The sequence below is a fragment of the Ipomoea nil genome, unplaced genomic scaffold (assembly GCF_001879475.1).
Source record: "Ipomoea nil cultivar Tokyo-kokei standard unplaced genomic scaffold, Asagao_1.1 scaffold0415, whole genome shotgun sequence".
NCBI classification, from domain to species: domain Eukaryota; kingdom Viridiplantae; phylum Streptophyta; class Magnoliopsida; order Solanales; family Convolvulaceae; genus Ipomoea; species Ipomoea nil.
The window spans coordinates 2,646,305-2,667,623 of record NW_017616843.1 but is presented as its reverse complement, the minus strand read 5'-3'; the positions used below and the strand labels follow the sequence as shown (position 1 = coordinate 2,667,623).

The 21,319-nt window shown below is 35.8% G+C and overlaps 2 long non-coding RNA genes across 2 annotated transcripts in view; both read left to right on the top strand.

Annotated features, from left to right (window-relative positions):
- Window positions 1-21,319, top strand: part of LOC109172290 — a 45,410-nt gene that overhangs the window by 1,545 nt on the left and 22,546 nt on the right. Inside the window, exon 2 of the long non-coding RNA XR_002052718.1 lies at window positions 18,626-18,635. This is a non-coding gene — a long non-coding RNA (uncharacterized LOC109172290). The remainder of the gene's footprint in view (window positions 1-18,625; window positions 18,636-21,319) is intronic.
- On the top strand, window positions 13,350-14,699 carry LOC109172291. The gene is made up of 3 exons (XR_002052719.1): window positions 13,350-13,896; window positions 14,202-14,336; window positions 14,619-14,699. It is a non-coding gene; the product is annotated as an uncharacterized LOC109172291 (long non-coding RNA).

Here is a 21,319-nt window from a genome sequence, read left to right as displayed (position 1 = left end):
TTTAGTGACATACAATTATACACAATGTTAAGAGTCCACATTTTGATAAAATAAGAGAGAACATATCAGTTTATAAGGTTATGAGTTAGACTAGCTAATTATTTAATTCAATCCTTTAGTGTGATTTGACCCAAGCTTTCATTTGGGGGGGGGGGGGGGGGGGGGGGTTATGACCCAATCTTAGATTATAATGTTGGTGTTGGTGAATAAGTCGAAACACAAAAATATATATAGAGTTAATTTCCAAAATGGTCTTCTGACTATGACATTTTCTTAAATTGGTTCCTTGACTTTTAATTGCACCAAATGTGGTCATCCGACTATTGAATTTTAAGTCAAAATGGTCCTCCGTTAACTTTAGTGTTAAGTAGGTGTTAAAATGAATGGCAAAAGGGACAATTTATATTGTTTGTTGTTTTAAAAATCATATAAATCCAAGACAATCATATATATAAATGAGAGAAATCTTAAGAACACATGTATATATTAGACTTATTATTCTTATGGTATAACATATTCTAATTGATTTAAGACAAAACATATGCTATATCTTTTATTACTTATTTTTCCTCCAATAAAATCAAGACGAGGATATAGGAAGAAGTTTTTCCCTAGTACACTTTTTTATGATTTTTCATTGGGAGCAACTATTGCCTTATCATCTTTTTAAGTCTTGTCACTGCCCCTGCAATCATTATGACATCCTTTGAATGTAAGTTGCGAATATATAATTTTGCATGAGGGATGCAATGGTACGGTAATACATGCATGTACAATGTTGTTGTAACATTAAGATTAGATTCTTTCATGGCATTGATATATAGCAGAGGTGAGTTGAATGAGTGTGAATGGGAGTGATCTATGAATCAACCTATATAAAAGACAAGATCCATATGGAATACATATATGTATATCAAAAGTATTCCACCCGGGTAAAAAGATAACCCCTTCCATATTTATGTTTAATTTGCCAAATATTTCAAACTTGGTCTATCCCACCCACCCCAACATTGTCCCACATTTCAACATATGACTTTCATGTTTCATAGTGTTTTTTGTTAGCCATGAGAATACCATTTCAAAAGGGTTAAGCTTTTTTTTTTTTTTTTTTTTTTTTTTTTTTTTTTTTAATAATAAAAAAAATAAAAAATGGGCTGGTCAAAGGTCTAAACAACAAACAATATAAATTTTCCCTTTTGCCCTTCATTTTAACACCCACTTAACACCAAAGCAAACGGATGACCATTTTGGCTTGAAACTCAACAGTCGAGGGACTATTTTGGGTGCAATTAAAATCAAAGAACCAATTTGAGAAAAAGATATAGTCGGAGGGCCATTTTGGGTATTAACTCATAAATCCTAACTATAATAAAGCTTAATCTTTTTGTTGAAAAACTCCCGCCCAAATGATACGGCGACGTTTGGTTACAACATGTATTACACTGTTTTGGTCAGAAATACTGCCTTTTCACTATACAACCTCGAGCCACTCAATGGATTACACTCTGTTCTACTCCTCTTCTTAGCCATACTGTGTTCATAACCACGTCTTGCTCGCCGGATTCTTTGTTTGAATGCTCAAACACTGAATCATAGCAAGTTTTATCCTGGGAAGCCTAGGCCACAACGCTCCTAGCATCTTTTGGGAGGTGGCAAATAAGGTTTTAAGGAAAGAGTGCTCACTCGACTCTTGCAAAAACCCAACACCAAACACTAGCCAATTTCTTCATCTTTTCTTCCTTTCTTTCTAGAAAATAATAGTCAATTTTAATTTGATTATTATTTGTGTTTTCTACCAACGGGACCAACACAAGACTCTGCCCATTCCTTCAATCAATGCAGAGTGCACCCAGAACCAGAATACACCTAGCACCAAACCACAGAAAATAAATAAATTTTTTTTAGAAAACCTGAATTTCTAGACAAAACAGTAGCAATGTATAAAAAAAAAACGACTAGATCTAAAATACGAATTTCTTAGTAGTGCACCCAGAACCAGAATACACCTAGCACCAAACCACAGAAAATAAATAAAATAATTTAGAAAACCTAAATTTCTAGACGAAACAGTAACAATGTATAAAGAAAACGACTAGATCTAAAATACGAATTTTTTAGTAGTGCACCCAGAACCAGAATACACCTAGCACCAAACCACAGAAAATACAAAAAAAAAAATATTTTTTAGAAAACCTGAATTTCTAGCCGAAACAGTAGCAATGCAAAAAAAAAAAAAAAAAATAAAAAAAAAATAAAAATAAAAATAAAAATTTCTTAGTTTTAGAAATTGTTAGAAACTTAAATCAAAAGTTAGAAACATGTTATAGTCAGAAAAAATGGACTAGATCTAAAATACGAATTTGTTAGTTTTATAAACTGGTAGAAACTTAAATCAAAAGTGAGAAACATGTTGTAGCAGTCAGAAAAACGGACTAGATCAGTAAGATCACTACCTAAAAAAAACCAACTACCTCATGCATGATCCAGATCTAGGATTTAATCTCCATCTATCTCCATTTTAAACTCTTCAGACTAAAAAAAATACACTATTATACAGATCTAGTATTTCAAGTTCATCTATCGCCATGTTTTCCAACTTGATCTGGAAATATACTACTTTAAAAAATGTAAATACAGATACAGATATATAAAAAGAATATAAAGTTGGTACTTATCTAGAACGAGAGTGATTGTTTCACATTAGCCTTCAGAATCAAGATTTGAAAATAAGTCTCACCATTAGCTTATACTTGATTTTGTATGCATTATAACGAAGAAATGCAGACAAAGATGTTTCAAAGCTTGCTAAGAATAGATGAGATGAGACTGCCTTCATCGTGAATAGAAATACAAAGCTGTGATAGTGAAGAAAACCTTGAACTAAGATCGGAGAATGAAAGAGGTAGGTGTGAGTGGAGTGGCCGTGTGGGGCAACACAATGTGGTAGGCGTGGGCAAATTATGCCCTGGAAAACACAAGTCCAAACGACGTCGTTTTTAGGCAAAAAAAAAAATAAAAAAAAATCGCGGATGTGGAGTTAACGGCACGCGTTTGATCAAATTATGAATTTTCTGTTATGAGATTATGAATATAATGTAAATTCATAATCTCATAACAGAAAATTCATAATCGCATAAAAGTAAAATATTTATTAAATTATGAATTTTCTGTTATGAGATTATGAATTTTCTGTTATGAGATTATGAATGTAATGTAAATTCATAATCTCATAACAGAAAATTCATAATTTCATAACAGAAAATTCATAATCTCATAACAGAAAATTCATAATCTCATAACTGAAAATTCATAATTTTATAACAGAAAATTCATAATCTCATGGTTCCAAAGTGAATGTGTAGGCATGGTTCCAAAGTGAATGTGCGGGCATGGATTCATAATTTATGAATGTCCGTGATTTCGGACGGGAATGTGTAGGCATGGTTCCAAAGTGAATGTGCAGGCATGAATTCATAATTTATGAATGTCCGAAATCATTGTTCACCTCAAATTAAAGTGAAACCGCAAAATGTGAAAAGTCACGCCGCAATTAATTAAAAAAAAAAAGATAACGATGTACTAACACCGTTGGAACCGTGTTCACCATGAATGGTGAACACGGTTCCATGGCATAACGATTGGTAGGCGTGTACATAGTCTGATTGGGTCGGGTTATGCAAAGGAAACGGGCTGCTGAACTGGGATGGAATTGGGCCTATTTTATAATATCTGTATCAAGTTATTATTTGATACATATGTGTTGTGTATACATAATGGGCTGGAATTGAGCTCATTATCTATAGATCACATATATACCTACATATACATATTTTAGCGATTTAATTAAATATATTGTGTATATACTTCATATGGTTTCTGTGTTGATTTTTATGCTTAATATATATGTTGTGTATGTTTTATTGTTTGTAGTAGTATACATATAATAGATGACAATTTATATTGTGCACCAGGCGCGCGTTGCATTGTGCGCCCTGATACAAAAAGACGTCGTTTTAGATTATTTTTATTTTGAAATTTCGCTACCAAGTGTTAGTGGTTAATTTTTCTTTTAAAAAAATTCATGTTAAAAAATGTACATAATTTTATATTAGAATACATATAATTGTATAAACAAATACACATAATTGTATGAATAAATACACATAATTGTATAAACAAATACGCATAATTGTATACACAAATACACATAATCACGTCAACTCCCTACTGCACCTCTCAAAATGACGTCGTTTTGAGAAGTGCGAGGCACACAGTGCTATGTGCGCCGTGGTGTAAAAATTGGGGTACAAACATGTGTTAATAAATACACAAGATTGCTATCCAAGTTTAAGAGAAACAATTCCCATTAATTCTTTCATATGCAATGACTATAAATAAAAGTTTGGGACAAACGTCATCCCATGTTGGATTACTACTCAAGAAGCCAGTTTTTGTACAAAGACAGTTATATATAGCCGCATATAGAGTGAGCAATCTTAAAGGTCTTAAGAGTTTCATTTGTAATGAGTTGGACAATAGTTGTAATTCAACTTCTAATGTAGTTTACAAAGAGGTCTTTAATAATTTGTAATTTTAAATAATAATTTCTCATTTTTATAACACTGATGCTTATTACTTAGTATGTTTAAATCCCAAATTTGAAATCTTACAAGAATTGTAATATCCACATAAAAAAATGATTATCCTACAATAAACAAACATAAATTCATTAAGGCTAAAATTTTGATCCGTGCATCGCACGGGTATCATACTATATATATATATATATATATATATATATATATATATATATATATATATATATATATATATATATATATATATACAAAAATATGGAATTTAATTTTTTTAAAAATTAATTCCAATCAATTTTGATACAAAATCAAAAATAATATATATATACGAAATATATATTACTGACAATAGAGATTTATTTTACTGAAAAATAATTTCATCAAAACTAGTACGAAAATAGTACTAAGGGATTTAATTTTTACGAATATATATAATGGTACAATGGAGCCCTAATTCCGGTGGGGTTAAAGCGGCGTAGTAGTAGTAGCCGTTAATGGAAGCCATGGCGCGGCCTTTTTGAAATTCAGAATTTATTACTCCCTAACAAACTTCTTCCGCCAAAGAGATCGAAATCAGAATTAAATGTAAACTTAACAAACAAAAGGATATTTTTCTTTGCTAATTATCATTTCGTTATGTTTTTTTTTTTAAAGCCGAAAAACCAAGAAGATATGTTTCTTTTGTTATGAATAGCTAGAGTTGCAAATATTTAGCACTGCAGTTTCCGTATTTTAATGGGATGAGATTAACAAAATGCATGTTTTTTGTTTGTTTTAATTCCTAAATTGTATGTTTTTGTTTCTTATTTTAATTTGGTGAAGTGAACTACTTGGGAATATGCATTTTGTATGATCTTTTATTTTGTGTATTGTAGCATTGATGCTTAATTGCTTTGAATTGAAGCATGTGCTTCATCTTAACTAAAAGCCTAAGCTGATAGTTGGATTGCACATTAATAGTGGCTCAACACGCTCCCTCACGTGTGTGGTGGGTGCGCTGAGATTTGAAAGGTCTGGCTCTGATACCAAATTGAAGCATGTGTTTCATCTCAGCTAAAAGCCTAAACTGATAGTTGGATTGCACATTAATGACTGCTTTTCTTCTTTTAAGGGTAACCAATTCTAGTTTCTAAACATACCTATTAATTTAAAAGGAAAAAAAAAAAACTTTTGTGTACCCTTTTTCTTACACCGGAAACACCTCACATTAGGAGGCTTTCTAACCTTTTTTTTTTTTTTTTTTTTTTTTTTTTTTTTTTTTTTTAATGGTGGTTTAATTGGGACGACCCCGTCAAGGAGGAGGTTTTCGCTACTCTATGAAGCCAACCTCACGCGGTGTCCTCCAATCTAAAGACCGAGAAGCCTCTACCTTCGCAGAGAACCGACAACACAACTCACCACTTGGAACGGGCAAGCCAGTAGATAGCAGCCAAGGCCCAGCCTTCAGGGAAAGGCCAACTGTTCCACCATCTTAATGCTCCCACTTGGATTACAAACTCACGCTACCAAGTCCAGCGAGCAATTCTTCTAGCTACTGCCTTATTAAGAGAAAATATTTCTGTTCTAATTTCGATGTGGAAAATTGTTGGAGGACATGCTTGGGTTTCATAGCAAAAAATGGAGCAGAGAACTCGGTGTGTGTGTGTAACACCCCCCAAAAACAAGACCTAAAAACAAGTCTTAACACATGCAGATTAACACAAACACTAGCACAACGGAAGGAAACGAAAACTGGATAAAAGAAATCCTAAACAGGGGTGTTATGCCACGTCTACCACACCCGATAAATGCTAAGGCTAACAATCTGCAAGTGTATCACTATCCCAAAACATCAAACTATAAACAGTCTAAAACCATTGGCTCGCAGGCCACAAAAACACAATCTAAAGGTACAGGCGCTAAGCTACCGGCTCTAGACATCGCGCTCGACTACTCAACACCTGAAAGAACACAAAGATAAACATCGGGGCGACGCCCGGTCAGCGAAAGATGCTGGTAACCCACCAATACTGTTAAGCATCATAAATAGGTAGATATAAGATATAAAAAACCATTTTCGAAACGGAATACATATATATAAGTCAAAAGCCAAGATCAGAAGACAACACAAGACTCACCACTCACAAGGATAACACCGGGAACACATCCCAACCACAAAGGTTAACCACACACAAGGATAAAGACTCACCCAACGGCAACACATGCCAAAACACCACAAGGCTCCGTGACTACACACGTTACGAGAGAAGAGAACTCACCACAACGGCTACACAAGCCCTCGTGACATCACCCATCACGAGTTGATATGCCTTCCTTATGCCCTGTTCCAACCTTATGGCTACCCCCAACCTTGTACCTTCAAAGCCAACCATTACCTCCAAAAAACCCCTGTACAGCCAAGTCCAACCTTATTCCGCCGGGACCGTCGTCCCCTACCTATAACCACCAACGGAAACCCACCAATCACGACGACACATGCCCCGGATAACACAATGTTATCCCCCAATCACGTGGACTCAGCCACAACTCCATAATCACGTCACGGCCACCACGAGGACCGCTGCAATACCTTGGTGACTAGCGTCACATACCACTAATCGTGCAATCCAGGTAGAGCCACACACGCACCACCACTCACATGAATCAATCAACAGATTGCAAAGAAGGTATGAAACACACTCGATCAAGGAACGGGTCACAACCCAACGACAACAACAATGAATAACGCAAGTTATCATCAACCAAACGGAAGGTACGAACAACACACACGCTAGTATTAAGACAATGAACTAGCATGCTTAACAACGGGGAAACTCAAGATAGTTTCGAGGAACACACAAGACACTTCTTGGTTCAACGAAACACAAAGTTGAACACTTAGCACGAATCAAGACACCAAAGATCCTACATGGATACCTACCATAAAGCTCTAGACCTACGAAACATCAAGAAGACACTCAAATAGTTCTACAAAGAACAACGGGAAGTCAAAAGATCAAACACCGAGACAAACGAATCACGGGGAATAAATCCCGAACCAACTCCACCGTGTTCCCCGCGGGTGGACCCACGGGTAGTGCCCCACCCGTGGTCCCGCCCGCGGGTACACTACCCACAGGGCGACACGTTCCCCGCGGGTAGGCCGGCGGGTGGTACCCCGCCCGCCGTTTCGCCCCGGGTACGTCCCTGTACCACAAAAAATCCCTTCGGGGATTTTCTCCTCCAAACACAAATTCAAGTCCAAAACACACCAAGTCTCACCAAACACAACAAAATGACTTGAACCAAGGAAAATGCCAAGCAATGGCACAAAGGAACCCTAAACACACGCTCTAGATATGCAATATCACAAGATAAATGCATAAACTCTCACATTTCATAGCAAAACACAAATAGAAGCCAAGAAATCATATATAGGTAAGCAAAATAGGTTTTGTAGAGCATGGGTTACCCCTTGAAGACCAAAAGACTCCTCTTACACCACAACAAGCTCTCCACTAAGCTCACTAGCCAAACCCACTTCAAGATCAAACCAAAAGATCATAAAGATCCTACCTTTAAGAAAAGACAACTAAGATGGAACCAAAAAGACTAGACAAGCTTAGATCTTACCCTTCTAGATGCCCAAATAGAGGAAAGATTGAATCTTGGAAGCAAAACTTGGAATCTTGACAAAGGTCTCACTAGGCTTGAAGAACAAGCTACTCTTCTTTTCTAGAGAGAAGGTAGAGATATTTTCTAGAAATTGTAAGGGATGAAAAATGAAGAAGTCTTCTAGGTTTAGGTTACAAAACTAACTCTTGGTGAAAAGACAAGGATACCCTTACTAACTCTTAGAAAGTGTGAGGAACAAGGGAACTCCTCTCAAAGCACAAGGTACAACACCACTTAAAGATTGATTAGTCAAATACTAGTCCTTGAGTATCAAAAATCAGGATTTTAAGAATCAATTCCTCCAGAGAAATAGAATTAATTACTCAATTAATTCATGGATTGGAGTGTGGATTTTGTGGGTGTCATAATGTGTATGGGTTTTGTCAGCCATGAGATTTGCTTTGTATCACTGTAATGGAAATTGAATGGTTTTTGTTGAAGGCCAGCTAAGGGGGCTTATATGTGAAGTAGAGACATATATATATAGCCTGGAAGCTTTAATTTGCTTCATTGAGTGAATGGAATGGCAGAGATGATTGGGTTCTACTAATCAGAATTTGGAAGCCTAGGACTAGGTACGTACTATATATGCAAAATTTAACAGTTTTGATCATTTAATGAGTTTAGGGGAAATTAGGGTTGTCATTTGAACTAGATTATATTATGCATACACCAGGACTATGTGGTTTAATGGTACCCGGGTTGGACTTTCATTTAAAAGGTTGTGAGTTTGAGCCCCAGTGAGGCGTTATTGGTTCTTTGTGTTTCAGTAGGTTGAGAAAATATATGAACCAGATACTACATTGTAATAGAGCTCGTAGCATTAAAAAAAAAAGATTATATTATGCATACATCTTAGTCATATACACAACAAAGCAAATCCACAGTTTTCTAGTTGTACAAATCAGTAATCTCATAATTGTTCCAACTGTTGGTGACATATACATGTATTCTTATTTTTTTTTTTTAGCCTTCTTTAGTGTATACAGACTTATTCACAGGGCCATAAAATACTTGTTTGGCTGTTAAAACTTTAAAGAGAGCCAATGTAGCTTTAATCTGTTCCTTATAAAATTTAATTTGCAGTATTTACATTATATTGTCCGTCATTTAGACAATGATGAAGTCGCTGTCGGATTTGGCCACTGGGCTGGAATGAAGTACACATTATGCAGAGAGTTGGGCGCCGGAGTTCGGGAATGGTATCCCTGCCAGCCCTTGATTTCATCGTTTTCGAAGAGAATAACCAACAACCCTTTTCCTCTTTGAGAAATAATGTATATTACTCCGTATATATTCATATATACAAACGAACACGAGCATTTGCATTTTTCCTGCTCTGCCTATGACAATAGTTATAGAAGTTGGTGCAGTGGCAGTGACTACTGTGGATGGCTTTCCGACGAAGAAGAAAGAAAACAGAAGAGAAAGAAAAAGAAATAAAAAGAAGGATACCATAGAAGATCTGTGAATCGGCCAAGACCAAGCTCCTCTCCATTCTAGAGCAGATCAGATGAATGCACCATGCCTTTTTCTTTTTCTTTTCTACCTTTCTTTATTCTTTTTCTCTTTCCTTCCACTGCATTGGCTTTCATACTACACCGCCAGCATCCACCTATCCCCTTCTCTTGCTTTTTCCCTTTTTCTTTGTCACAACTGCCAGATACCTAACTTTGTTTGATTAAAACGTTGCCCTCTCTCTGCTCTCCTTCCGGCAAGCAACGGCAAAAAACACCGGGCCGTTGGCGGTGGCGGGCTGAGCGATTCCAACCACGAACCAGGACGACAAGTGTGTGGGTTTCCTGTCATCCCAACTCAATTCTTCTATTTCTTCTTCATCATTCCCTTCCTTCCTCACCTAGGAGGTTACACTCTCGAGCTGAAAATTTGTGCCTGGCAAGTCTCTTTTTTTGTTTTGAACGTCTGTTATGACGCACGGGAAAAGGTGACGAAGCGAACGCGATAGTGAGCAGCGGAGACGAAGCAAGGAAGAGGAGACGATCGGGTAAAAATTATAAAGTTGAGGACTTAACTTGGTAAGGATGATAGTCGAGGATCAAATCGCTAGTTTCGCAATAGTCGGAGGACCAAATTGGTTATTAACTCTTTATTAAATAAATCTCGAATAGTTGAGGGATTACTTCTAAAAGTAGAATTATAAAAAATAACAACCACAATTAGAAAACAAATGTAATAATAAAATCTACCTATTAATATAATCCGTACAAGTCGAATAATTTCTAACTATATATAAGAAAGAGTTATACAATGCAACAATTTTACTCATACTTTTCACATCCAGTTTTAAGTCTTACCCATCCGTCGCTATTATTACTATTGTCATCATCGTCACTATTGTCACCCCCATCATCGTCGTCATCATTATCACTACTATCATCGTCGACATCCTCACTACTATCATCGTCAACATCGTCACCACTATCGTCGTCGTCATCATCATCGCTATCATTGTCATCATCACCACTATTATCATCATCATCAATGAAATCATAATCATCATCATCATCAATGTATTCATTGTTGCTCCATTCAAGAGAGAGGTTGAACAAGGTGTAAAGGATAATCAGAATAAGCTGAAAAGCTGTAATGAAACTCATAAACCTGAATAGGATTCTAAAGTTTGCCATTTTTGAAGTAACATAAATAATATAAAGTTAATGCTTGTAGGAGAAGACAATACAACCAAAACAGCATAGCAACCTTGGTAAACATGATTAATTATTATATCTAAATAGCTTGTATAATGATGAAAGAAAATTATAGAATGATGAAGAAAATTATAGAATGATGAAGAGAATTATAGAATGATGAAGGGTTTATATAGTATTAGCTAGTTATTATGTTTAATGATTTTAGTATGATTGGGAAACCTTAAGTTAATCTCAAACCAATTAGAAATATAGTATTTTAGTATGATGATTGATAGGCCAACTGTAATCGAATTAGGATTTTAATATGATGGGTATAACCTTTATATAATTTATCTTGTTAATATATATAAATTAGATTTTATGATTTTTATTTCTTTGCTAGCCTACCCTTGAAATATTAGTAGTTCCAATCCTTTTACTGACCAAACTCTTCTTTATGTGATTTTTTTTTATTTGTCTAATATAAGAGCATTGATAAATATTTAATTTCTTGTCTAGTATAAGACACTAAATTATTATATATGTAATAATTCATGTATAATATGGCTTTTTTTTCTCCTTCTTTTAGATGGGTGATTAATTGATAAACTATATCTATATCTATACTATAAATAAAAACAAAATCTTACTTTTACAACTTCCCGTCCAACCTATCTCCCAATCTATTACTATATAAAATTTAATAATTATTATGGTAATTAAACTAATAATTACCATTGTGGTGTTCCGGTGTCCCAAACCATTCTTCAACAATAAAGGTTGAATCTCCAGTTATGCTTTTGAGGAATATAGACCACGCATTGGGACTTTGTAACGGCACAAGGTTGATCATTACACAATTAGGCAACCATATCATTGAAGCTCAAATCCTGTGTGGAAATAATGCAGGTACAACTGTTCTTATCCCACTGTTGGCATCGACTCCTTTGGATCCAAGACTTCGTTTTAAATTTCATACGCTATGACAATTAACAAAAGTCAAGGACAAACGTTATCACATGTCGGTCTAAAAAAAACTTGTATTTAACCATGACCAGTTGTACGTAGCAATCTCGAGAATTAATAATCCTGATGTGCTAAAGGTTTTAATATATGATGATTCTAGATGTTTTTTTTAGACACTACACAAAATGTAATTTACAAATAAATTTTCAATAATTTATAAAATTATTGTATTTTAAATTCCATCAAATTATTTTACTTTTAGCCACTATATATTAATCATTTCTATGTTAGAACGGGTGACATACTAGCTATTTAATAAAGTCATATCTATCATATATATGAGTGGAAACAGCGCAGCACATAGAATCCTCCCAAAATTTCATCAGTCAGCTAAGCTAATCAGATCACTGCACAATAACAAGTAAGTAACTAAGATTGGGCATTGAAGTTGTGGAAGAAGAAGCCAGTTTTTCAAAGTCTCATATCAACCCAATGCCATCAGTCCTTCCTTGCTTTGACAAGCCGCACGCCTCTTCTCATCCATCAATGGCAGAACGTATTTCCTCACATCCTCCTTACCCAACAACAGCCTCGACGAATGGTTCTTTATCCACATTCTTGTCCTATAAGAAATCTTCAAATGTGGCTCTTATCTGTTCGTTAATGGCGGATTGGAGAAACTCAACAGAGAATTGAAGAGCTTGGAAGTGAGGGCGGCGACGCCTACTTATAAGGGTACAACGGAGCCCTAATTCCGGTGGGATTAAGGCGGCATAGTAGTAGTAGCCGTTAATGGAAGCCATGGCGCCTCCTTTTTGAAATTCAGAATTTATTACTTCCTAACAAACTTCTTCCGCCAAACACAAATCAGAATTAGATATTTTTCTTTGCTAATTATCATTTCGTTATTTTTTTAAAGCCTAAACCGTGATATGTTATACATTGTGGATTTTTATTATAAGGTAGAAATTGAGATTTTTTTTTCCACTTAAATTGAATAGCTAGAATTGCAAATGTTTAGCACTGCAGTTTCCCTATTTTAATGGGTTGAGATTAACAAAATGCATGTTTTGTGTTTGTTTTAATTCCTAAATTGTATGTTTTTGTTTCTTATTTTAATTTGCTGAAGTCAACTATACTTCGGAATATGCATTTTGTATGATCTTTAATTTTGTGTATTGTACCATTGATGATTAATTGCTTTGAGCATAAAGAATGAGTTATGTTGGATAAGCACAATTTCAGAAAATAACTTTATAGAGTATTCTTTTTCAAAAAGATGGTGGTTCAATTTAGACAGCCCGTCAGGCATTATTGGGTAGTGGATGCATTGGCCAGTTATCCTTCCACTGCAGAGAGGAGGAGGTTTTCGCTGCTCTGTGAAGCCAGCCTCACGCACTGCCCTCCAATCTAAGGACCAAGAAGCAGCCTCTGCCTTCGCAGAGAACCCATGGCACAACTCACCACTTGGAACGGGCAAGCCAATAGATAACAGCCAAGGCCCAGCCTTCAAGGAAAGGCCAACTGTTCCACCATCTTAATGCTCCCACTTGGATTATAGGCTCGCGCTACCAAGCCCAGCAAGCAATTCTTCTAGCTACGGCCTTATTAAGAGAAAATATTTCTGCTCTAATTTCGATGTGGGAAATTGTTCAAGGACATGCTTGGCTTTCATAGCAAAAAATAGAGCAGAGAACTGTGTGTGTGTGTGTGTGGGTTTTGTCAGCCATGAGATTTGCTTTGTATCATTGTGATGGAAATTGTATGATATTTGTTGAAAGCTAGCGGGGCTTATATGTGAAGCAGAGACATATATAGCCTGAAAGCTTTAATTTGCTTAACTGAGTGAATGGAATGGCAGAGATGATTGGGTTCTTCCGGCAGCATCCAATCACACCCTATAAGCTTTGCTTCGTTTTTATTTCCATCTCACATTAATTGTTTTTATTATTTAGTTTAGAAATGATGCAGGCGAGGGAGGAAATGATATGATGAAAGAGCGTCAGCATAATTTGGAAGCCTAGGACTTGGTACATACTATATATGTAAAATTTAGCAGTTTTGATCATTTATTGAGTTTAGGGGAAATTAGTGTTGTGATTTGGGATAGGTTATATTATGCATACATATGTGCTTTTCTTGTTTTAAGGGTAACCAATAATTCTAGTTTCTAACATAATTGCATGTGAAGTTGATAGTGATAGGGGGTATGGTATTTTAAGGATGAGAGAAAGAAATATAATTTTCTAGAAGCTCCAAATTGAGGCTTGCTTTTTAGAAAAAAGCCTATTTTCTAAGAATGACATGCATTATCTTACCATCTTTTGATGTGTAGGTTGATGATGGAGACCACATTGATTGATAGATTGAAATCATGCCATGTGCTAGGTTCACCATACACAGCACGCAGCTCAGGATTCGAGTCAACACATATCCTACCCGGCCTCAGTTGTTCAGCTCCGTCCTAAAGGTGATCAATTAGAGCCATAATTTTCATCTGATCCATTATTACATTTATCCCTCATATCTGAGTAGTTGTTTTCCTTGCATGGAAGCATAGATGATTCTCTTTTATACAAAGTTACCAAATTTATGTTCATATATCTACAAATCAAAATCTTCTATGAGAATATATGATACTGCTTTATGGTTTTTGGGAGGATCTTTTGCTTTATTTCAATTTTTCCCTTATAATACTGCTTTCTTTGTGATTGTTTTCTGAGTACTTGACTCAATAACATAATTAATGCAGAAATACATGCCTAGAAGAGATGAACTTCACATATGTTGAATGTTTGCTTTACACTTTCAACAATATAATTTAGCTCAAAAGGTATTTAAAATTTAATTGACACTTAAAAAATATATTGATTATCTATAAGTGTTGAATACTTATTTAGTCTTTGTGGTTGGATAGGCTCCAAATGCCACTAATAGCTTAATTGTGTGGTTACAAAATAGCCATTAGACAGGCTACAGCTTACTCGATCAGCAGATCCGGGAGAATATGTATCATCTTTTCATTGTTGTACGGGCTGTGTGGTCCAACAGTTTAAAAAAACTGGTGGTTTAATTTGGACAACCCTTCAGGCGCTACTGGGTAGAGGATGCACCAGCCCGTTATCCTTCCACTGTAGAGAGGAGGAGGTTTTCGCTGCTCTGTGAAGCCAGCCTCACGCAGTACCCTCCAATCTAAGGACCAAGAAGTCTCTGCCTTCGCAAAGTATCCACAGCACAACTCACCACTTGGAATGGGCAAGCCAGTAGATAGCAACCAAGGCCCAACCTTCAGGGAATGGCCAACCATTCCACCATCTTAATGCTCCCACTTGGGTTACAAGCTCGTGCTACCAAGCCCAGCGAGCAATTCTTCTAGCTATGGCCTTATTAAGAGAAAATATTTTTGCTCTAATTTCGATGTGGGAAATTGTTGGAGGAAATGCTTAGCTTTCATAGCAAAAATGGAGCGGAGAACTGTTTGTGTGTGTATGGGTTTTGTCAGCCATGAGATTTGGTTTGTATCATTGTGATGGAAATTGTATGATTTTTGTTGAAGGCTAGGGGGGCTTACATGTGAAGAAGAGACATATATAGCCTGGAAGCTTAGCTTTAATTTCCTTAACTGAGTGAATGGAGTGGCAGCGATGATTGGGTTCTACACTTCTACTAATCACACCCTATAAGCTCTGCTTCGTTTTTATTTCCATCTCACATTAGTTGTTTTTGTTATTTAGTTTAGAAATGATGCAGGCGAGGGAGGACTAGGTACGTACTATGTATGTAAAATTTAGCAGTTTTGATCATTTATTGAACTTAGGGGAAATTAGGGTTGTGATTTGAGATAGATTATATTATGCATACATATTTTTTGTCAGGCTAATTTGATCCTTTTATGGATACTAAATGTGAAAAGTTAGCATCAGATGTTATTGCTGAATTTTTTGTCCACTGGTTGGAAATTGGAATGTTAATGGTGGAGCAGGTTCTTCTATCTCATGTATACACACTTGCACTTTCAATCTGAATTGATTTATAGAGAAATCTCAAACATTTCGGTTTGTATTGCAGACTGAGAAGGCTTTTTCTTGAAGCAGCCGGGAGTTTTTCTCAGGTTTAGATAGGATTTATGCGAACATTGGACTAGGGTTTAAGACACCTCGCAAGGCTATTGAAGGTTCATATCTATTCTCTCCCTCCCAGTATTCTTTGTAGTTTGCTATGCAAAAAATTATTTTTATATCTGATATAAGTGAGATTCCTGCTTGGTTCGTTTTGTGGGTTTTTTTGGATATGGGGTGAGCTTTATTTTGTTTCTTCTCTCTGATTTATCTGCTTTTGACTATAATGTGTTGTTATGGCGATATGTTAAGATCCAAGTTGGTAGCTTATGTGCAATAGGGAGAAATGTGTAGTTTGGAATAAATTAAATCCAGTCTGTAATGCAAATTTCAAGCCATAAATATGAAAGTAGTGATTTGATTATATATATTAGACCAACTTATATCAAGCTTGACAATTACTGGGATCTTTAATTATTAATGTGATTGCCCTATATCTGCTTATAAAATGGAGAACTGATTGAAGACAATAAGGAGTGAGGCAATTAGATGGTTCAACACTTCAACATTTATGATTTTGCACATTGGAAAAGCTGTGTGGAACCTTAATTTATACTCCAAATGCTGTTTGGTAGTAGGATGGAATGAGAATGATTATCAATAATGCTGAAATAAAGGAATGAAATTGGATGATACCTTTATTTAATTTCGGTATGGGTTTTTCGATTAATGGGATATTTGAAACCTATAGTAGTGTTCTAAAAACCTATCAACCAAACAGTACCAATCACTTTGATACCCATTCCTTAGAGCTAAACCTGTCAACCAAACACACCCTTAGTGTTTATTCTAATTATATATATCTATAGCATGCTACTAGTTATGTGATATTGGTGTATTAGACCAATTTATGTGATGCAATGGTACTGCTCGGGTCTCTAATATGCTCATACTATCCTTTGCATGCTATGAGATACTTGTGGGAAATTTGTGCTTTCTATCTAAAATGTGGTTTGAGCTTGATTCTAAAAAAGTTGTGTTTCTTGATTTTAGGGACATATATTGATAAAATTGCCTCTTCACTGGTACTGTTTCTATCAGAAGTCGTATCCTTGCTGGGACATGCCATAGTGCTAAGATGAATAGAACAATCATTGTTCGTAGGAACTACTGTAGAATACAAACAAATAAGAAGAAGAGGAAAAACTGATATATTATGTCTTGTGTGTATTGTAGCATTGATGCTTGCTTTGAGCATAAAGAATGAGTTATTTTGGAGACCACATTGATTGATAGATTGATATCATGCTAGCTTGTATATGGTCATTCCATTTTTTGAGGTTTGAGATGGATTATGCTTAAATCTTTATTAATTGTTATTTTTTCTGTACACAAATTAAATAGCAAGTTTCTCAACTATTTGAACAAACTAAGCACATTTTCCTTGTTTTCGTTAAGGTAATTAATGTCTTAGCTAGAGTTGACTATTTCATTTAGTATTCATATTTCATCATATCATAGGAAGGGATATGATGGCCCTTTAATTTTTGGGTGACTGAAACACATTTATGTAAACATATTTACTCATCATTCTAGGAAGAAGATTCTAACATGTTCTGAATTAGGTTAGTTATGAAGTTTGTTCTAACCTCGGCCCTCTTCTCTGAAGATCGAAAAGTGGACTTGCTCAAAAACCTTAACTTGCAGAGGAGAGTTCACCATACATAGCACGCACCTCAAGATTCGAGTCGAGACATATCCTACCCTCGATCAGATGTTCAGCTCCGTCCTAAAGGTGATCAATTAATTAGAGCCATAAATAATTTTCATCCATTATTACATCCCTCATATCTTAGTGCTTGTTTTCCTTGCATGGGAGTATAGATCATTCTCTTTTATACAAAGTTACCAAATCTCTCAACTCTCTCATCTTCATATATCTACAAATCAAAACCTTCAATTCTCTGAGAATATATTATTAATTTTGGGAGGATCTTATTATGCTTTGTTTCAATTTTTCCCTTATGATACTGCGGGCTTTCTTTGTGATTAATTGTGTTCTGAGTACTTGACTCAATAACATAATTAATGCAGAAATACATATATGCCGGCCTCGAAGAGATGAACTTCACATATGTTGAATGTTTGCTTTACACTTTCAACAATATAATTTAGCTCAAAAACTTAAAATATATATGGATTATCTTTAAGTGTTGAATACTTATTTAGTCTTTGTGGTTGGATAGGCTCCAAATGCCACTAATAGCTTAATTGTGTGGTTACAAAATAGCCATTAGACAGGCTACAGCTTACTGGATCAGCAGATCCGGTAGAATGTGTATCATCATATCTTTTCCAAAAAATACTTAATCAACACACTTCTCTGATCTGTTATTCAACCCTCATATTCACCAAATTATTCTTTAATTTGCTGTTTCTATATATGGTATTGGCAAGGTACATATATATATAGTTGAAATATCAATTTGAACACTGCTGTAGTCTGTTTTCTGAATAGAATGAAAGATTTAAAAAGTGAGATAAACATACCTATTAATTTGAAAGGAAAGAAAATGACTTCAGTGTACCCTTTTTGTGTGGCCCAACGGTTGGAAAAAAGATGATGGTTCGATTTGGACAGCCCATCAGGTGCTAGTGGGTAGAGGATGCACCGGCCCGTTATCCTATCCTTCCACTGCAGAGAGGAGAAGGTTTTCACTGCTCTGTGAAGCCAGCCTCACGCAGTGCGCCCTCCAATCTAAGGGCACCGGGAAGCCTCTGCGAACTCACCACTTGGAACGGGCAAGCCAGTAGATAGCAACCAAGGCCCAGCCTTCAAGGAAAGGCCAACTGTTCCACCATCTTAATGCTCCCACTCAGGTTACAAGCTCGCGCTACCAAGCCCAGCAAGTAATTCTTCTAGCTACGGCCTTATTAAGAAAAAATATTTCTCCTCTAATTTCGATGTGGGAAATTGTTGGAGGACATGCTTGGCTGTCATAGCAAAAAATGGAGCAGAGAACTGTGTTTGGACTGTTTGTGTGTGTGTATGGGTTTTGTAAGCCATGAGATTTGCTTTGTATGATTTTTGTTGAAGGCTAAGGGGGCTTATATGTGAAGCAGAGACATATATAGCTTGGAAGCTTTAATTTGCTTAACTGAGTAAATGGAATGGCAGAGATGATTGGGTTCTACTAATCACACCCTATAAGCTTTGCTTCGTTTTTATTTCCATCTAACAGTAATTGTTTTTATTATTTAGTTTAGAAATGATGCAGGCGAGGGAGGAAAAGATGAAAGAGCGTCAGCATTATTTTGAAACCTAGGACTAGGTACGTACTATAGATGTAAAATTTAGTAGTTTTGATGATTTATTGAGTTTAGGGGAAATTAGGGTTGTGAATTGAGATAGATTAGATTATGCATACAGATTTTTTGTCATGCTAATTTGATCCTTTTATGTATGCTAAATGTGAAAAGTTAGCAGCAGATGTTGTTGCCATAGGTAACTTGATTGTTGAGTTTGAATCTTTCTCTGTTTTATATGGCTGATGCTTAGGTTATCTTTGTATTCACTATACTATTGTCCATTGGTTGGAATGTTAATAGTTTGGGTGTGAAAGAAACATTCATCCATGTTGGAGCTATTGAAGGTTCATATCTATTCTGTCCCTCCGGTTTGTGTATTGTGAAAAAATTATTTTTATATCTGATATAAGTGAGACGATGCCTGCTTGGTTTGAGATCGATTATGCTTAAATCTTTATTAACTACTGTTATATTTTCTGTAGACAAATAGCATGTTTTAAGTAATTGAACTACTTATACACTGCATGCAGAGGCCGGGGTGCATAAATCAAATTAAATAGCAAGTTTCTCAATCAACTATTTGAACGAGTACATCACATTTTCCCTGTTTTTGATAAGGTAATGTCTTAGCTAGAGTTGACTATTTCATCATAGGAAGGAATATGATGGCCCTTTAATTTTTGGGTGACTCAAACACATTTATATATGTAAAGATATCTACTCATAATTCTAGGAAGAGGATTATAACATGTTGTGAAGATTGGTTAGTTTATGAAGATTGTTCTAACCTCTCTTCTCTTCTCTGAAAAACCTTGCAGAGGAGAGTTCACCATACATAGCACGCACCTCAGGATTCGAGTCGAGACATATCCTACCCTCGATCAGTTGTTCAGCTCCGTCCTAATGAAAGGTGATCAATTAGAGCCATAAATAATTTTCATCCATTATTACATTTATCCCTCATATCTTAGTACTTGTTTTCCTTGCATGGAAGCATAGATATGATGATTCTCCTACCTTGTATGCCAACTCTTTTATACAAACTTATAAGGTGATCAATTAGAGCCATAAATAATTTTCCCTTATGATACTGCTTTCTTTGTGATTGTCTTCTGAGTACTTGACTCAATAAGTCTCAACCGTCATATTGACCTTACATTATTCTTTGCTGTTTCTATATATGGTATTGGCAACGTACATATATATATATAGTTGAAATATCAATTTGAACTCTGTTGTAGTCTGTTTTCTGAAATATCAATTTGGTTAAGAAGTTTCCAACAAACAATCTTGGATAAACTGCTCAAAAAATTTTTCCAGGGAATCATGAAGCCATAAATAATTGATTGTAGTGGGGGTGATGATTGTAACTAGAATATTTTCCTAGTATCACAAGAACAGGTATCACTGTATATTATACAAAGCTAATAGAAAGAATTATGAGGTCAAAAGAGATCATACAACATTCTCTAGAACACCAGGTGGTGGCAGTCTAAATTGGAAGTGAAGGTTCCTAAATTAAATTTGGAAGATGAATGTAAAAAAAATGTGGTTGTAAAAGTGTTTTTCCTAAATTGAAAAAAATAAAATAGAATGAAAGATTATACAAGAAAGAATTATGAGGTCAAAAAAGTGAGATAAACCTATTAATGTGAAAGGAAATAAAATGATGACTTCATGTGTACCCGTTTTATTTGGACGGTCTGAGGCGCACCGTACATTAGGAGACTTTCTGCCCAAGGCACACCTTACATTAGGAGGTGGTGTTTTCGCACGCGGTGCCCTCCAATCTAAGGACCAAGAAGCCTCCACTGTTCCACCATCTCTTAATGCTCGCTACCAAGCCCCGGCCCGAGGCACACCTTACATTAGGAGGTGGTGTTTTCGCACGCAGTGCCCTCCAATATAATCCAAGGACCGAGAAGCATTTGCTGTTCCACCATCTCTTAATGCTCGCTACCAAGCCCCGGCGCGGGGCACACCTTACATTAGGGGGTTGGTGTTTTGCTCGCTACCAAGCCCCGGGGTTGGGGTTGGTGTTTTGCTCGCTACCAAGCCCCGGCGCGGGGCACACCTTACATTATAG